This window comes from Staurois parvus, unplaced genomic scaffold, assembly GCF_062004578.1.
Source record: "Staurois parvus isolate SC_StPar_1 unplaced genomic scaffold, SC_StPar_1.0 ptg000669l, whole genome shotgun sequence".
NCBI classification, from domain to species: domain Eukaryota; kingdom Metazoa; phylum Chordata; class Amphibia; order Anura; family Ranidae; genus Staurois; species Staurois parvus.
Window position 1 is genome coordinate 651,118 of NW_028318465.1, and position 20,364 is coordinate 671,481.

Here is a 20,364-nt window from a genome sequence, read left to right on the forward strand (position 1 = left end):
AATTTTAGACGGTCTGAATATTCTGCCTGACCCCACTAATAGAGGTAGAAAGAGGGAGTTACTGCTCTGACTCTTGTGTGTGCAAATTTTGGACATTTAAACCCGTCCACCTGCAATCTGTATATTAACAGTCTATGTCACTATGTCCATGCCAAGGACATGTTATTAAATGCTCTCCTCTATGATTGCCAGTGGCCTCTCTATCCTGGCTATCAACAACTGTTGGGGTCTCCACTGAACCAGGGAGGTTGCTGATCATGTTAGCTCTGACAGAGATCACATGCAGGCTGAGGGCTCTACTGAAAAATAAAATATTTCAGCCTACAGTGTTCACCTGCAGTGCCATGTTGTTTTATAGTTCAACTGCCAGATATAGTTGCATTATTAAAAATAAAAATACATTAAAATAAAAAAAAAAAACAGAGCAAGCTATTTAATAAATACTGTGTACCAAATAAAATCCTTATATATTTTAGCCTGGGTTCACATTGATGCGGTACAGAATTCGCATTGGTTTATGTGCGAATTCCAAACCTCATAATTGCACCCCGTTCATGCGAACCTCTGTGGGTGTGTATGTTAACACCCTGAAATCGGTTCGTAAAATGCGGTGTTATGTGCAGAATTGGATCGCATGGGTGTGAATACCTATGCGATCCGATTCTAGTACGGACAAAAAAAAGGGTCCTGCACTATTTTGGTGTGGATGTAGTGTATTGCACCACATAGACGTTGCATGTGATTTGCACAGGAATGTGGTGCAGAAGTTTGAACCCAGGATTAAAAATACACTGTTCAAAAAAAATTAAAGGTCACTGACATTTTTTTCCCTACTCATCTTTTCTGACTGTTTTCGCTAGTTTTGAATTTGGCTAGGGTCATTGTCACTACTGGTAGCATGAGGCAATACCTGGACCCTACAGAGGTTGCACAGACAGTCCAACTCCTCCAGGATGGCACATCAATACGTGCCATTGCCAGAAGGATTGATGTGTCTCCCAGCATAGTCTCAAGAGCATGGAGAAGATTCCAGGAGACAAGCAGTTACTCTGGGAGAGCTGGACAGGGCCCTAGAAGGTCCTTAACCCATCAGCAGGACCGGTATCTGCTCCTTTTTGCAAGGACGAACAGGTTGAGCACTGCCAGAGCCCTACAAAATTACCTCCAGCAGGCCACTGGTGTGAATGTCTCTGACCAAACAATCAGAAACAGACTTCATGAGGGTGACTTGAGGGCTTGACATCCTCTAGTGGGCCCTGTGCTCACTGCCGGGCACCACTGAGCTCGATTGGCATTTGCCATTGAACACCAGAATTGGCAGGTCCATCATTGGCGCTCTGTGCTTTTCACAGATGAGAGCAGGTTCACCCTGAGCACATGTGACAGATGTGAAAGGGTCTGGAGAAGCCGTGGAGAATGTTATGCTGCCTGTAACATCGTTCAGCATGACCATTTTGGTGGTGAGTCATTGATTGGGGAGGCATATCCATGGAGGGACACACAGAACTCTCTCTACAGGCTAGACAATGGCACCCTGACTGCCATTAGGTATCGGGATGACATCCTTGGACACATTGTCAGACCCTACGCTGGTGCAGTGGGTCCTGGGTTCCTCCTGGTGCATGACAATGCCCGGCCTCATGTGGTGAGAGTATGCAGGCAGTTCCTAGAGGATGAAGGAATTGATACCATTGAATGACCCCCACGCTCACCTGACCTAAATCCAATAGAACACCTTTGGGATATCATGTTTCGGTCCATCTGACGACGCCAGGTTGCACCTCAGGCTGACCAGGAGCTCAGTGATGCTCTGGTCCAGATCTGGGAGGAAAAACCACAGGACACCCTCTGTCGTCTCATTGGGAGCATGCCCCGACATCGTCAGGTATGCATACAAGCACATGGGGGCCATACAAACTACCGAGTACCATTTTGAGTTGCTGCAATGAAATTTCAGCAAAATGGACTAGCCTGCTATGTAATTTTTTCACTTTGATTTTTCGGGGTGTCTTTGAATTCAGTCCTCTGTAGGTTGATCATTTTCATTTCCATCAAATGATGGGGCATCCTTACATTCTTAACACATTACCCAGTCCATATCAATATAGATATCCAGCATGATGTTTTTACTCATTGAGATCTGATGTGTTTTCAAAGTGTTCCTTTAATATTTTTGAGCAGAATGTGAGAGCTAATCTCTTTGTCACTCTGTCACTATATCGGCTTCTTGTGCTGCTTCTCTCATCCCCTCTTTGAGCTTTGCTGTACAGTAGATTGTGAGAGTCTAATACCAATTGAAATTAATGCATTTAAAGCGGGTTGTAAACCTCAGATATAAAATTTGAACAAAGCATATCCCTCTATAATGTGTGCTAGTCTCAATCCAGAGTACTAAGTGTAATTTCTGTCTGCTACCTCGTTCATCTGCTTTCAGCATGAGTCAATTCAGTTTTCCTGACACCAAGAAAAAATGGTGACAAGAGAGGGCACCGTCTGTGATTGACAGCCTCAGCTCTGTTCCTGTGTGCTGTGTGAAGGAGGTGTGTCTGTTCCCTCCAATCAGCTCTTGGAACTCTGCTCACTGATGTAAATTCAATTTCCCACCCCCTGCTTTTCAGAGCTGAGAGATCATGTGTAAATTCTGCACTTTGAATGGATGGAGGGGACAGCCTTATGCTAAGAATACTAAGAATTTTGGCCTAGGTAACGTGGACCTCTGATCACAAAAGGGTTCAATAAAATGTGATGATTTTTTTTTTAATCCTAACCATAATAAAATATATTTTAACACCTTCCCACCCAGGCTATAGCAGATTGACAGCCGGGCGGGACACTCACTATTGTGACTGGGCGTTATATGACGTCCTGTCAAAACGAGCCGCACACGGGACACAGCCGATGACATATCACTACACTGGCCCGTTGCCAATGTCATGTGACCGCTGTAACCAATCACAGCAGATCACATGTCAATTGTATACAATGGATGGCTTCCTGTAATGTCGCCCATTGTATACAATTATGTTGTTAGCTGTGACTGGTCAAGGCAGTCACATGATACAGACAGGGCCAATCACAGCCCATCTGTATCATGTGATCAGCTTTGCCCAATCACAGCTAATCACTACAAAAGACTGAATGAATCAGTTTCATTCAGTAACAATGATTTCAAATATCAATGAAATACATTGGTATTAGCAATCATAATGTGTTAAAAAAAAAAATCACTTGCCCAGAGTTGTTCAGTGTTGCTACAGTGTGCTGAATAATAAAAAAGTAAAAAAAAGAAAACTATTTACAAAAAATAAAAAAATAGAAACATTAAAAAAAAAATTCAATTAGTATTATTTTCACCAAAGAAATGTAGCAGAATACATTTTGACTTAAATTTATGAATAAATGTTATTTATTTGAAAATTTTATAACAGAAACAAAAAAAAGTGTTTTTTTTTTCAAAAGTTTCAGGTGTTTTTTGTTTTATTTAGCAAAAAATAAAAAAAACTCAGTGGTGATTAAATACCACCAACAGAAAGCTCTATTTGTGTGAAAAAAAAATATAAACATTTCATATGGGTATAGTGTTGCATGACCGTGCAATTGTCATTCAAAGTGCGACAGCACTGAAGGCTGAAAATTGACTTGGGCAGGAAGGGGGTAAAAGTGCAGGTACTGAAGTGGTTAAAAAAACTGCACATTTCCATTAGCAGTGTTTACTTCACCTTCACTCACTCCCCTGCTTCCCCCATCCACCACCAGGGTTTGGAGAATTCCCAATACTTCCAGAACATGTGACACTCCCTCTGCCTTCCCATAGTGCAGTGCTCGGTCCATTTGAGGACAACTTGCAAGCCTGGGTTCTGGTACATGGAAGAAATGCATTGTGCTCAGCAAGTAAAAATATACAAATATCTTGAGTGGCCTGATGGGAGAGAAAAAGTTGATAAATGCTTTTGCGGTAAAATATATGTTCTCCTTGATTATTAGCTGCCTACTAGTTATAAATGAAAAGATGGCGCACTCCTGAGGGTGGGATATTTTAGAAGAACTCTTGGATGCTTTGTTGCACATTAGCATGAAGTACCACAATGCAAATGTGAATCTGGCCCTAATCTTTCCAATGGTGACACAGACAACAATAAAAACAGACACAGGTTGCAGCCTTTACCCTACACTGTGCCAACCCCCAAAATTGGTTTGATCTTGCAATTCACTCTAAATAGCGAAGAGTCCTAGGTGAACAGGGTTTTCTCTAGTCAGATGTAATGACCTAATAATAGACTCGAATGCAGCACAGATCTAAGTTGGCAAACATTCTCCTCCAGGCACATACTTAATTCAACTGCTGATATTCTTGCCATAGGCAGCTGATATATAAATCAATGTTGCTCGGTTGGGGAGGGGTGTTTCCAGATCAACCATATCAGAAAATGTGTACAGTTACTTCTACAGAACGATTTCCTTTTCTATTTAACTATAGAATTGTTAGCATATACTTTCTTTCACAGATTCTCACCACCATACTTGAACCTCTATGGGTCTATTTATCAATGTTTTTCTCCAAGATTAAAACATTTTCCAAATCAAATCTCATGTAAAAATGTGTAAATCCTAGATGAAACTTATTGGGAAATCTTTTTTGAATACATTGATAAACAGACCTCTTACTGTTTTACAGTTTAAAACTAGGCCCAGGTCACAGATCTGTGCATTAATCAAATGCATTTATAAATGTCAGTTTTATTTATTATTACAGGGATTTAAATAGAGCTGACAATTTCCACCAGGAGTTTATAGTCTAAGGTCCCTATTTCATATGCATATACGTGCCCACACATACTTGGGTCAAGTTACCTACCAGTATGGGGAGGCAAACTATACAAAAAAACAGGAAGAATATGCAAATAGTGCTCTAACTTGGACTCAAACTGAAGACCCCAGGCAGAAGTGCTAACCTCTAAGCCACTGTGCTTGTAAACATTTAAAGTGTTCGTAAATCCAAGACCCTGCATTCACTATATCTGGTCTCGCACAGAACATAGAAATGCAATTGGTTTAGTAAATATAAACTGCTAAATACCTTTTCTCATCACCAGTATATAGCAGTCCTGTGACTTCTATCAGTGTCCAGCCGAGTACTGGTTAAAGTTTGTAGAAGGAGTTCTCATTCTCCTCTGACTGTCCTAGGAGCCTGCATGACCCCTAACTTCTGTCTGGACAGTGCTGATTGGCCCTGTGCTGATCACATGCACACTCCAAAAGAAAAAAAAAATCCTCTAGCCATACACACTACACTGAGCATGTGCAGAGTGACTCCTAGAGCTCTGTACTATCAGCAGATGGATTGGGTACAGTGGAAAAAGGGGAAGATCAGAGAAGACAGGATCAAACAGCCTTTTTACACAATGTTCCACAGTGAGTATATCAAGCATGCTTTACTGCATATACGGACTGTAGGCATAATCATGGGTTATATGCCACTACCTTCAGGTGACTGAACACTGACAAAAATCTTTTTTGGGATCTCTGCCAGTGCACCCTCATATACTGTAACTTTACCCACTCAGAGAGACTACAGTTTTTTTTTGTAAGTGTCCTAGTAATGGACCGTTTGTTCCTTAACCACTTACCCTGCTGCCCTATAGTAGACATACTGCTTCAGGGCAGCATGGCTGCGTAAAATCATGTATATATATGCGATTTGCATTTCCAGGTAGGGGGGTGCACGCCACCCAACCTTCGCCTGCCATTGGTGGCCAGGCATGTCAATCATCGGGTCCCAGCCAGATATTCCCTGCTGGCACCTGGTGATTACCATGCAAAGCTGACAGGGGAGAGACCTGTGTGTAAACATCACAGGTCTCTCTCCTGCCAACAAGGACATACTGCTTTGTATTTCTCTGCACAACAGAGAAATACAAAGCAGCATGCCTCCCTAGTAAAACAGCACATACATTAAAACACACACAGCACACAGTTAGCCCTTTGATCGCCCAAAAGTTAACCCCTCCCTGCCCAGTGTCATTAGTACAGTGTCAGTGCTTTTTATTAGCACTGATCACTGTATTAGTGTCACTGGGGATGTCAGTGTTACCACCCAGTGTTAGAATGCCGGCCGCAGTCCCACTATAAGTTGCTGATCGCCGCCATTACTAGTATAAAAAAAAAAATTTCCAGTATATATACTGCCATTTGTTGACACTTTAGGTTTTATATAAACCATTTAATTTTGATGTATTGGGGTTTGTTTTAGCAAAGACGTAGCAGAATACATTTTGGTCAAAATGTATGACGAAATTTGATTTTTTAATTTTTTTTACTGGACATGTTTAATAGCAAAAAGTCCAAAATATAGGGGTTTTTTTTCAAAATGATTGGTCTTTTTTTTGTTTATAGCACAAAACAATTAAAAATGCTCAAATACCACCAAAATAAAGCTCTATTTGTGAAAAAAAAGGACATAAATTTTATTTATGTACAGCGTTGCATGCCCGCGCAATTGTCAGTTAAAATAACGCAGCGCCGTTTTGCAAAAAATGGCCTAGTCAGGAAGGGGGGTAAATCCTCTGGAGGGCAAGAGGTTAAAGATGTTTCTATTCTAATTTGTATTTCTTTTTTTCCTTTTTATGTATTTTTTATCTTTCTTACTACTACTACTTTGACTGATATTTCTATCTGAATCCAACTGCTAATTGCCGTAGGGCTCACTAGCAGTATAAAAGAATCACTTTTCCTGACAGACTCCATGGGAGCATACATATGGGTTAGCCCCACCCTCTCCTCTCCTATAGGACCCCACTCCCATAAATCTTTGCTCCTTGCCAGGAGCAATGTTCCTTTTTTGTCCTCCTCCTATGGACCTAGTGAAGAAAGTCTTACCTTGTTCCCGTATACAGATGGCAGCATCCACGACTAAGGCCTGGCGAGCCTCTACGGAAGATGTGAGGTGATGTGCCGCTCATCAGTTCCAGGGGTCCCCAGTTAATGGTGGAGTATTGGACGCGGTGGATGGATGCGGTTCTGGTGGAGTTGTGCAGAGGTGTCCCTTATCAATTCCAGTGTTCCCCAGCTAATGGCAGGGTGGAAATAGGTGAGTGGAGACAGTGCCTTGAAGAGCTGGGAGTCTGCCAATGGCGAGCAAGTGGCAACTTGGGCCGGATAGCCTGCTAATAGAGGGTGGCCATGTAGCCTGAATGGACGAGGCGGGAGTGCTGTGATCGGTAAGCTGTGGGCTCCCTTGTGGCAGCGCGGATGCCAGCAACTCCAGATGGGGCGCTCTCTACCAGTTAGAGATAGCTCAGGGCAGATGGAGTTTTGCTATTGGCTTTCTGTGCCATACAGGCCTTCTAGCACCTAACACAGGGGAAATCAGTCCTCCTGAGGTCAGACAATACAACGGCAGTGTCCTACATAAGGAGACAGGGTGGGACCCACTACCTGTCCCTCTTGCGGGAGGTAGAGCCAATCATTAACTGGGCTCAGAGAAACTTGTCCAATATATCAGCAGTATGTGTTCCTGGAGCCCAGGACTCGCAAGTGGACTTCCTATTCATGGTTCAATTAGACAACGAGTGGTCTTTCAACGCGAAAGTCTTCAAGTGGATACTGACTGAAATAAAATGATTTATTGCTCACACATGCCAGGGGTATATGTGGAATTACTCCTCAAAATACATTCTGCTACTTCCCCCAAGTATGGGGATACCACATGTGAGACTTTGGCAGTCTAGCCAAGTACAGGACCCCAAAATCCAATAAGCACCTTCAGGCTTTTAAAGGGCTTTATTTCCTTATCACACCTCCTCACTACCTATCACAGTTTCGGACGCCCTGAAATGCCAAGATAGCACCAACCCCCCCCCCCCCAAATGACCCCGTTTTGGAAAGTAGACACCACAAGGAATTTTATAAGAAGCATGGTGAGAATTTTGCAGATCTCGTTTGTTGCCACAAGTTTTTGGAAAATGAAGAAAGAAAACAAAAACATATTTTTTCTTTTTTTATATTTCAAAACCTTTTGGGAAAAAAATTAGATCTGAAAAATACTCACCATGCCTCTTTTTAAATTCCTTGGGGTGTCTACTTATCAAAAAGGGGTCATTTGGGGAGGTTTGGTGCTATCCTGGCATTTCAGGGCCTCCGAAACTGTGATATGTAGTGAGGAAGTGAAATGAGGAAGTTACGCACCTTCAGGCTATCAAAGTGGTCATTGGATTTCAGGCTCCTGTATGTGGCTAGGCTCCAAAAAAGTCTCACACATGTAGTATCCCCATACTCGGTAGAAGTAGCAGAATGTATTTTGGAGTGTAATTCCACATATACCCATCGCTTGTGTGAGAAATATACAATTTAAATGACAACTTTGTGTAAAAAAAAAAAAGTTTTTTTCACTTTCCAAAAACTTGTGGGGAAAAAAAAAAATCTTCCATGGACTCGATATGCCTCTTAGCAGATAACTTAGGGTGTCTACTTTCCAAAAAGGGGTCATTTGGGGGTGTTTCTACTATCCTGGTATTTTAGCACCTCAAGAAATGTGATGGGCAGTCAGAAAGTAAAAGCTGTGGAAATTCCATTATCTATACCATAGTTTGTAGATGCTATAACTTTCACACAGAGAAATCAATATACACTTATTGGGATTTTGTTTAACCAAAAACATGTAGCAGAATACATTTTGACCTAAATTTATGACAAAATTTGAGTTTTTTGGAATTTTTTTTGACAGAAATGAGAAAATATCGGGTGGGTTTTCCCCTCAATTTTGTTTTCAAAATTTTATTTGTTTATAGCGTCAAAAATAAAAAGTGCACAGGTGATCAAATACCACCAAGAGAAATCTCTATTTGTGTGAAAAAAAGGACGTACATTTCATTTATGTATCTTTTTGCATGACCATGAAATTGTCAGTTAAACTAGTGCAGCGCTATATAGCAAAAAAATGGCATAAATTACAGTATCTATACCATAGTTTGTAGACGCTATAACTTTCACACAAAGCAATCAATCAATCAATCAATATACACTTATTGGGATTTTTTTTACCAAAAACATGTAGTAGAACACATTTTGGTCTAAATTTATGACTAACTTTGAGTTTACTATAGATTTTTTATGGCCGAAAGTAAAAAAAATATAGTTTTTCTTGAAAATTTCCGGCCTTTTTTTGTTTATAGCACATAAAATAAAAAGCGCACAGGTGATCAAATACCACCAAAAGAAAGCTCTATTTGTGTGAAAAAAGGCCATAAATTTTGTTTGGGTATAGCATTGCATGACTGCACAATTATCAGTTGAAACAGTGCAGCACCAAACAGCAAAAAGAGGCCTGGTCATTCCACAGGATGGCAAGTGGTTAATTTTGGTTTGAAAGTCCTGTCGGTTGATGGGGCAAATTAAAGTATTTGAGTAACTGCCCACTCGTGTGTGTTTGGCTAGTTATTTCCCATACGTATGCTGCCACGAACATTTCAGATCAAATACTTACTGTAATTTTTCTTTCCTGATGGACTCCATGGCAGCAGTAATACCCTCCCAATGCCATGAGCAGGCTAGTTATGGAACACGCCCTCTGGCAAGGAGCAAAGATTTATGGGAGTGGGATCATATAGGAGAGGAGAGGGCAGGGCTAACCCATATATATGCTGCCATGCCATCAGGAAAGGAAAATTATGGTAAGTATTTGATAGGAAATTTTCAGTTTTTGTCGTTTTGCAGTCTGAAATTAAGGCAGATGCAGTTTTTGTTTTATCTATCTGTATTTATCTGTGAAACTTATAACATCCACGTAAATGATATAACACCAACATGTCAGAAAAAAATAATAGCCTTCTCAATGGCCATTTGACTTTCAGCTGTGATCATCTGTGGTCATTTTGATTAGTTCAACATGAAAAAAAGGTTTTCTGGAGCATTTAGTCCCTAGCAGTGCAATTTAAGAAAACAGTCAACTATGGGTGGCAAGGCATGGTCAAAATATTTACAGGATAAAGTTGTGGATAGGCACAAGTCAGGAGATGGACACAAAAAAATTCCAAAGGCTTTATCAATGCCTAGAAGCACAGTAAAGTATATGATTAAGAAATGGAATATATTTTTTAGAACACAGACCCTCCCTGGATCAGGATATCGCTCCAAACTGGATCAAAGAGCCAGGAGAAAACTGGTCAGAAAGGTTACCAAGAGGTCTACAGCAACTCTGAACCAGTTGCAGGAATTTATGACAGAGTGGTCATTGTGTGCATGTGAAAGTAATATCACAAATTCTCCACAAATGTGGCTTGTATGGGAGGGTTGCAAGAAAAAAGCCACTCTTCAAGAAGGGCTACATACAGTCACCACTGAGTTTGCCAAAATGCATGTCAGATGATAATAAAATTGAAATTGTTTGGCCTCAACACTGGCGGAAATCCAATACAGGTCACCATCCAAATAACACCATTCCCACAGTAAAGAATGGAGGTGGTAATATCCGGTTATAGGGTGGTTCTTTGCATCAGGGGCTGGAGCACTTGTCAGAATATAAGGAAAAATGGATGGGGCAAAATACTTTCAAATTCTTGAGAACAATCTGCTGCCCTCTGCCAGAAGATGTCAATGAGAAGAAGGTTTACCTTCCAACATGATAATGACCCAAAGCACACAGCAAAAAGGAACACATAGTGGTTGAATGAGAAAAAAGTGAATGTCCTATCATGGCTTAGTCTGGACGAAATCCAAATTCTTGAGGAAAATCTACTACCTTCCAACAGAAAGTTGTCAATGGGAAGAAGGTTTACGGTCCAACATGACAATGACCCAAAATGACAGTGGTTGAAGGAGAGAAAGGTAAATGTTCCCACATGGCCCAGTCAGAACCCAGACTTAAACCCCATTGAAAACCTGTGGAATGACTTGAAGACTGCAGTCAACAGTCGGCCACCGTCACATTTAACTGACCTTGGGCAGTTCTGCAATGAAAAGAGGGCAAATATTGCAAAGTCTAGATGTGCAAAGTTAGCAGAGACATATCCCAACAGACTAATGGCTGTATTAAAGCAAAAGGTGATTCAACAAAAAACTGGCAAAGGGGGTGATCCTTTTTTCAACTCAGTGATTCTGTTATTTATTTTTTTTCTGACATGTTGGTGATATATCTTTCACTTGCATGTTAGAGGATGCACTGAGTAAATACAGCTGAATAAAACAACTGTTTGAATAAAGCAACTGTCTTAATTTGAGGCTGCAAAGCAACAAAATGTGATTATTTTAAGGGGGGGGGGTAGATTTTCCCACTTTAATTCTTAGGAACCATACCTGGATCCAACAGCAGCGGGGCTAGCTTGTAATGTTTATTTTGGGCACTGGATCCTACATTTGGTGCTCACCTTGGCACATGATGCAGCAAGTATAGTTAGCCATTGGGTGCTATACAGGTCCAGGGCCATGATCCATTCATATGGTAACCAGAGACCTTAGGGAAAAAGTCCACCGTGATCGGTGAGATTTGGATTCTTCTGGGAACCTGCAGCATGCATATGGCAAACAGAGTTTCCCCATACTACAACTGGGTCCTGTTTTTACATGGGTGGTGTTAGTTACTGAGTGTGTTGTTCCCCTCCTGAAAATGTCTCTACTACATGGAGAGCAGTTAATGTTTTAAATTTGGTGTGCTTCCCATTTAGAATTGCTTCTTGGGTGTGTAATGTAGTTGCAAATGCCTTCTAGCTAACACACTTCTGCGTGCCATTTTTGCAGAAAACACAAGTTCATTAGCTGGTCTCCCAACTGCCTACCTTTCAGCGACACAGCAACAAGACATTGGTCAGAGCCTTGGGTATAGTGGTTGCTTTCCTTGACATAGCTCCCTTCCTCTAATTCTAGCTCCCTTTCAGACCCACAACAGACAACCTGACTAAGTCACTGCAACTATGTGTGATTCTATGGAAAACTCTCTGCCCTTTTATAGCCTTTGGTCTCCAGGGATCAAAAGTGCTCTTCTGCCTCTCCACCACCTGTATCCTACTCAGGAGCATGACCCTGACACTTCTAGCCTCTTTGAAGAATAGGCTGAAGAATGAGATGTGTATGCAGAAAAGTATCCTGCAGAGAAAATTTCACCTTCAGGGGCGGACTGACCATTTGGAAACTCGGGCCCGGGGTCAGTAGGGGGCCCCATGAGATGCCCTTGGTACCTTTTTCATAGGCTTTTTTGAGTTTGGGCAAGGGCACAGTGGCCCCATGAGTTCTCAGTCCGCCCCTGTTCACCTTGTGTATATTATGAGACACAAGCTAAGGCTTCAAACAATATACTTTCTAGTGAACACACTTATTGATGTAGTGTGTGCTAGCCATTGCCTAGCAGCACTGGAATCTCCTCAATCTAACAAGCTCCTATGGGCACAAAAAGACTTTTCCCTTGCGCATGAAAATAGCCTGTGCTTTGAAGGAAGATTGATCAAATCCTGAAAAGATATTCCCTTCTTGAAAACACTTTCCATAGTTATACTGTATAGTATGGAAAATAATTTTATGAGGTCTGTCTAGGTAGTATATCCTACCATTTCTCTTCTTAACAAGCTACTCACTGTTCCTGTTGAGAATACACACTTCTTAAACCACTTGCCCTCCGGAGGATTTACCCCCCGTCCTGACCAGGCCATTTTTTGCGTTACGGTGCTGTGTTACTTTGAATGACAATTGTGTGATCATGCAACGCTGCACCCAAATTAAATTTATGTCCTTTTTTTCACACAAATTGCGCTTTCTTTTGGTGGTATTTGATCGCCTGTGTGTTTTTTATTTTTTGAGCTATAAAAAAAAACCTGACAGTTTTGAGAAAAAAAACAATATTTTTTACTTTTTGCTATTAAACATGTCCAGTAAAAAAATTTAAAAAATCAAATTTCATCACAAATTTAGGCCAAAATGTATTCTGCTACAAGTCTTTGCTAAAAAAAAATCCCAATACATGTAAATTAATTGGTTTACGTGAAAGTTTTAGCGTTTACAAATGGCGGTATATATACTGGGGTTTTTTATTTTAAATTTTTACTAGTAATGGCGACTTATAGCGGGACTGCAGCAGGCATTCTGACACTGGGGTGAACTGACTTGGCGTCACTGACATCCCCAGTGACACCAATATAGTGATCAATGCTAATAAAAAGCACTGACATGGTACTAACGGCACTGGGCAGGAAGGGGTTAACAGGTGGGGTGATCAAAGGATTAACTTTGTGCTGTTTTACTAGGGGCTGTGTGTTAGTGCTTCACTGTAAGCACACTGCTTTGCATGTCTGTGAGCAGTGTGCACAAGCTGACAGAGAGGAGAGTCTCCCCCCATCGGAGATGCTCAGCAATCACCGGGCACCAGTGAGTAATCACTGTCCGGGACCCAGTGACTGACAGCCACGGCCACTAATGGCGGCGCGGGTAGGGTGCGCGTGCCTTGCGCACGCTCCCTACCCAGGAATGCAAAATCACGTGTATATATACGTGATTTTGCACACCCATGCCACCCTGTAGCCAGTGGTGTATTTTGGTTTTGTGATGCCCTAGGCAAGACTAAAATCGGGCACCCCCTATCTAAATTCATCCCCTTCCTGTTAAAATCCATCCCTTCATCTGTAAACTCCACCCTTCCTCTTTAGGCTCCACCTCTTCCTATAAGAGCTCCACCTCTTATTTTATTCCATTATCTGTGTCATTTTAAGGAATAATGCCCCATCAGTGGAAGAATAGTACCCCATCACTGGTGTCAGTGGGAGGAATAGTGCTCCATCATTGGTATCAGAGGGAGGAATAGTGCTCCATCATTGGTATCAGTGGGAGGAATAGTCCCCCATCGTTGGTGTCAGTGGGTGGAATAGTGTCCCATCGTTGGTGTCAGTGGGTGGAATAGTGTCCCATCGTTGGTGTCAGTGGGAGGAATACTGTCCCATCCTTGGTGTCAGTGGGAGGAATAGTGTTCCATCATTGGTGTCAGTGGGAGGAATAGTGCCCCATCATTGGTGTCAGTGGGAGGAATAGTGGGATATTCCTCCCACACTGACACCAATGATGGGGCTCTATGCCTCCCACTGACACCAATGATGGGACACTATTCCTCCCACTGACACCAATGATGGGGCACTATTAATCCCACTGACACCAATGATGGGACACTATTCCTCCCACTGACACCAATGATGGGGCACTATTCCTCCCACACTGACACTAATGATGGGGCACTATTCCTCCCACTGACATCAATGATGGTACACTATTCCTCCCACTGACACCAATGATGGTACACTATTCCTCCCACACTGACACTAATGATGGAGCACTCCCACTGCCAATCCCACTGACACCAATGATGCTTACATTGCTGACCCCTGCTCCAGCCCGGGCTCCCTCCCTCTCCAATCCATAGCCATCATACCTGGCTACAGCAGCACCATCTGCTCTGCCCAGATCTCGGCTGCACAGACACTTACCTTACCGATCAGCTGTCTTCCTTCTCTGGCCGCTCTCCTCCTCTTCACCGCCTGCGGCTGGTCCTTCACTCCAATCAGCTTCTTCGATCTTCATGCTGCCGCTCGGCTCCTCCTCTCCAAGCTCCGCCACCTCACCAGTGATTGGTTGCCTGGGTGCTTTCCCTGAGCTACAGATCCTGTGGCCTATCACCGGCGAGAAGGCAGATCTTGGAGAGGAAGGGACAGGCTGCCATAGGCTGCCCAGTGATCTGGGGGGTGTGGCCAGATGAGAGGGGCAGCATGTCATCCTGCCCACATCGCGATCCAAGATCCAAGGAGATGAAGACACCAGATTGGACCCCTCCTCCAGCAGTGTTTTGTGGACCAGATCGAAGTGGGACATGGATTCGTGGACACAGGTAAGACAGAGCAGCCCCTGTCCATAGTGTCCCTTCCATGGTAAAGCGGGGGGGGGGGGCGGTGCCGCCACCATGCCACCCCCCTGAAAAGTGCTACCCTAGGCAAACGCCTTGTTTGCCTCGCAGCAAATACGCCCCTGCCTGTAGCAGTATATCTGCTATAGGGTGGATGGGAAGCGGATTAAGGATTCTGTTGATAGACACTTAGGGGTTGATTTACTAAAACTAGAGAGTGCAAAATCTGGTGCAACTGTGCATGGTAGCAGATCAGCTTCTAACTTCAGCCGCTTCAGTTAACCTTTCACAAAGTAAAACCTGGAAGCTGATTGGTTTCTATGCAGAGCTGCATCTGATTTTGCACTCGCCAGTTTTAGTAAATCAACTTTTTAGATTCCCTTATGAAAAAATCAAAACTAACCAGTGCCACAACTCTAAACAACCAACTGGGAGGCTAGGTTGGAGTGTATGCAGCTAATGTCATCCAGAGGAGCTTGGTAATGAAGACCAGACAGATGGTAACCGATCCAACTCTTAGCCAGGGAACAGGTCGGAAGGAGTCAGGACAGCTAACAGTAGGAGGAAACCATAATGTGGCCCACATGTCCAGGGAAAGCCGCTGAGAAAAAAACACTTTTTCTGAAGAATGGTGCTGGCCAGGAAACCCACACAGACACTACCAGTATCCCACCACCTCCATGCTTTCCCTGGGCTTGTGGGTGGCAGTGCGGTTTCCTTTCTGGTGGGCGGTCCTACTGTTTACGGTCCCAGCTCCTTCCCACCAGCTCCCTGGCCAAGAGTGGGATCGGTTTCCATCTGTCCAAGACTTCTTGCCTACACCAGCATGTGGATGGCTGAACTATACATATTCCTCCAGGAGAGATTCTAGTTCAAGCAGATATGTTTACCTTCCGATACATTATTATTATTATACAGTATTTATAAAGCGCCAACAGTTCGCTCAGCGCTGTACATTACAATGGGAGACAATACATGAGACAGTACAATAACAATACAATGCGATACACGAGGGGTTCGAGGGCCCTGCTCCTTGGAGCTTACAATCTAGGAGGGAGGGGATAGTGGTACAGGAGGAAAAGCTGTGGGGGATGGAGTGGTAGGAAAAGTGGAGGAGATCAGCAATTAGCAGGGGGCGGGGTAGGCTTCCCTGAAGAGGTGGGTTTTCAGGGTGCGCCTAAAGGAGAGGAGAGTAGGTGATAGTCTGATGGATTGGGGTAGGGAGTTCCAGAGGATGGGTGATGCCCTGGAGAAGTCCTGGAGGCGGGCATGGGAGGAGGAGACCAGGGAACTAGAGAGAAGGAGGTCTTGTGAGGAGCGGAGAGTGCTTTTTGGGTGGTATTTGGATATTAGGTCGGTGATGTAGTTTGAGGCAGTATTATGGACAGCTTTGTACGTCAATGTTAGCATTTTGAATTTGATCCATTGGGCAATCGGAAGCCAGTGGAGGTATTGGCAGAGGGGGGTAGCGGAAACAGAGCGGTTGGTAAGGTGGATGAGTCTGGCTACCGTATTCAGGATCGACTGAAGTAATCGAGTCGTGATATGATGAGGGAGTGGATGAGCTGCTTAGTGGTTTCTTGGGTTAGGAATGGGCGTATTTTGGCGATGTTGCGGAGGTGGAGTCTGCATGAGTTTGTTAGCGATTGGACTTGACAGATTGAAGTCAAGAATGATACCAAGTACTCTGGCTTGCGGGGTGGGCCTGATGGTGGCATTGTTGGACGTGATGGATAACTCAGTACGGGGGAAGGGGGGGGGTGAGCGGGCTGCTGGGAAAACTAGGAGCTCGGTTTTGGAGAGGTTCAGTGTAAGGAAGTGGAGCGACATCCAATCTGATATGTCGTTTAGTAGGCTTGTGATTCGGGCGGAGACTGAGGGGGTGAGGTAAGGGGTCGAGAGATAGATTTGCGTGTCGTTGGCATACAGGTGGTAGTTGAAGCCGTGAGACCTCAACAGAGAGGGAGAGTGAGGGGGAGCTGGTAGCGTTATAGGTAACGCTGAAGGAGTGTTGTGATAGGTAGGACGAGAGCCAGGAGAGAGCGGAGTCTCTGAGGCCAAGGGAGTGTAGTTTTTTGAGGAGCAGGGGGTGGTCGACTGTGTTGAAAGCCGGGGAGAGGTCAAGGAGCAGGAGCATTGAATAGTGGCCATTAGCTTTGGCGGTTAGCAGGTCGTTGGAGAGTTTAAATAAGGCAGTTTCGGTGGATGTGTAGGGGACGGATGACGGACTGTAGGGGGTCGAGGAGGTTGTTGTCGTTGAGGTAGGAGCTTAGGCGATTGTAGACTAAGCGCTCAAGGAGTTTGGATGTGAATGGCAGCAGGTAGATCGGTCTAAGGTTGTTCAGGTCAGTAGGGTCCAGGGAGGGCTTTTTAAGTATGGGAGTGATGTGTGCGTGCTTCAGAGGGGAGAGGAATGCGTCAGAAGAGAGGGAGAGATTAAAGATGTGGGTGAGGGAGCATAGGATGGAGGAGGAGGGAGGTCATAGGAGTTGTGAAGGGACAAGGTCGAGGGGGCAGGTGGTGAGGCGGGCTTCAGAGAAGACCTTGGTGACCTCCTCAGTGGTAGTAAGGTCGAAGGAGTGGAGTGTTGAGGGGGCTTCAGTGTGAGGGATGTTAGGTGGGGTGGAGGTCTGAACAGTGGTGAGGCTGAGGGAGAGGGGTGATGAGGGGGTTGCTGTGTGAGAGGAGATAGGTGGGGAGGAAGTTTGAGCAGTGGCGATGTCCCTGTGAATTGTGTCAATCTTGTTTTTGAAGTGATTAGCAATCTCGAGGGCGGTGAGTGAGGTGCTGGGTGGAGGTGGGGGTGGAGAGAGTAGAGAGTTGAAGGTAGAGAAGAACTGGTGAGGATTGGAGGAGAGGGTATTGATGAGGGTCAGGAAGTAGGCTTGTTTGGCAGCGTGGAGGGAGGAGGTGTAGGTGTGGAAGGCAGATTTATAGCAGGTGAATGCTAGTTGGGATCTGGTTTTGCGCCATAGTCGCTCCAGCGTACGACTGCGTCGTTTGAGAGTTTTGGTACGATCAGTCTGCCAGGGCTGTCATAAAGTTGATCAGCTGTAGAGTAGAGGGGGGCAGGGTTCAGGTTGCGGAGGTTTTGGATGGTAATAGTTTGACATTTGGAGGGGTAGGCGTTTGAGGACGAAGAGACAGAGAAGATAATAAGGTTGTGGTCAGAGAGAGGGAAGGGGGTGTTTGTGAGGTTGTGGGGAGCGCAGAGATGGGAGAAGACAAGGACCAGGATGTTCCCGTCGGAGTGGGTGGTGGATTGTATGCACTGTGCAAGTGCAAAAGAGGAGGTTAAGTGGAGGAGTTGGGACGTGGCCGGGCTGTTGATGTTGACAGGGATGTTGAAGTCTCCAAGGATGATGGTGGGTAGCTTGGAGGAGAGAAAGAAGGGTAGCCAGGCGGAAAAGTCATCAAGGAAGCGGGATACGGGTCCAGGAGGCCGGTAGATTACAGCAATCCTCGGGGGGGGGGGGGGGGGTTGGAGAGAATAGTCGGATGCAGTGGGCCTAGAAGGAGGAGAAGGATAGAGAGGGGGGGTTTTGGAGGAGGACTCGGAAAGGTGCTCAGTGGTGAAAGGAGCAGACCAACCCCACCACCCTTACGACCGTTGAGTCTGGGTGAGTGGGTCCAGATGAGACCTCCATAAGAGAGTGCAGCAGGGGAAGTAGAGTCAGTGGCCTGAATCCAGGTTTCCGTGATCGCTAGGAGGTTGAGGGAGCGGGAAACAAAGAGGTCGTGGATGACGGTGAGCTTGTTGCACACCGAACGGGCGTTCAGGAGTGCACAAGAAAACGGGGGGGGGTGGTTTTGGGGAGCAGGGGGACAGATACTAGGTTGAGGGGGTTGCGGCAGGACGTGGAAGTGGGAGGGTGCCTTGTGGGTGAGCGAGGTGATGGAGGGCCAGGCTTCGGGGAGATGTCCCCCGCGGTTAGGAGGAGAAGAAGGGTGAGAAAGGTGGCATGGGAGCGGGATGTGCAGGAGCGTGTAAGTCTACCAGTGGAGGTGTTCGGGTCAGTGGGAGAGTGGAGTATTAGGAGGAGCTGGTGGGTGCCGTAGAGGGGTGAAGGGAGCAGTGAGGGCACAATATACAGTTGTTTGGGAGGAGCAGAGGGATATAGGGAAGAGATTTTGGGAACAGAGGAGAGGAATATGAGGAGGAGAAGTGGAAGAGGCATTTTAATGAGGTACACGGGATGGCAAACAGGTGTGGTGGGAGGTTTGGTTGTAGATAGTCAGCGGTATCTGAAGAGTTTCATCTGTTCATCTACAAGTGAACTTTACCAAAGTGATATTTTATTACCATAATTAAATTATTTTTTTTTGTGGCTCCTTTGCATGGCAATAAGGTACATCACTCTGCCATTTTGCAAGCATATTTTTTGGCTTAGGTGTGTTTTTTGCACAGTCCATTGTTTGTTCAATCCCTTATGAAAGCAACCTTTGCCCTTGCTGGTCCTGCCTTAGTACCAGCCATTGCGGCCATATCCATTTGTTAGTCAGTAACTGAAATAAGCAAATAAATAGAGAACACAATCATGTCTTTGAGAACCCTGTTGAGGTGGAACAATTGAAGCTCATGCACTGCTATTTTATGCTGCTGCTCCAGAGTTTGTGCTTCATCAGGTTGCTTGGATGACACTGCTCTCTTTTGTGCAGAATTTTGTGATTAAAGGCTTGGTTGGCAGAACCTGCTTGAATAAGACTTTTACACATGCCTTTTGAAGGTGAATGCCTGTTTGGGGGAATCCCTTGATAAGTGTATCAAGGGCATTGTGGGGGGGGGGAGGCTTTTTAACCCAAAGAAATCTTTCTAAGCCTACTACTACCATGACTTGTTCCTGTATCCAAGAAAAGGGGGCCTTTCACCCCACCCAAGCATCCTCCTCTAAGGAGAAAGTGGATCAATCCTTTAGTCATAAGCCATGGACTCCAAAACTATCCAAGACTACCCAGAAGATCTCTTCACAATGAAGAAGCTCCCTCACTCCCCATAGTGGAGGGAGCCTTTTTTGCATGTGAATCAGTATAGATAAGAGACCTCCCGGACCTCTGGATCCAATCTGTTATTTCCAAGGGCTACATAATACAATTTTTATCCCTGCTCTCTCCTTAATTCCTAACATCCAGTATGCCAGCTTTGCCCCAAAGACAAGCGGATTTGTGGACAGCCCTGAGTCATCTTAAGGTACATGGAGTGGTAATCCCAGTTTCTGTGGAGGAAAGGTTTAAAGGGTTTTGCTCAAAATGTTTTATTTTCCAAAACCGAATGGGGCTTGAGCTGGAGTCTACAATTCCCTAGCTGTCCAGAGAACCTGGTCCCCACAGAAGGCAGTACTTCTCCATCAACATTCTGCAACTGTGAGCCATAAGAATGATTCACTAACACTCTACCCCTCTCCTACACAGTCACCCAGTCAGATTTCAGTCTGACAATGCCACAGAAGTGGCGTACAGAAACAACCAAGGAAGTGCCATGGTGCCAAACATTGGGCATT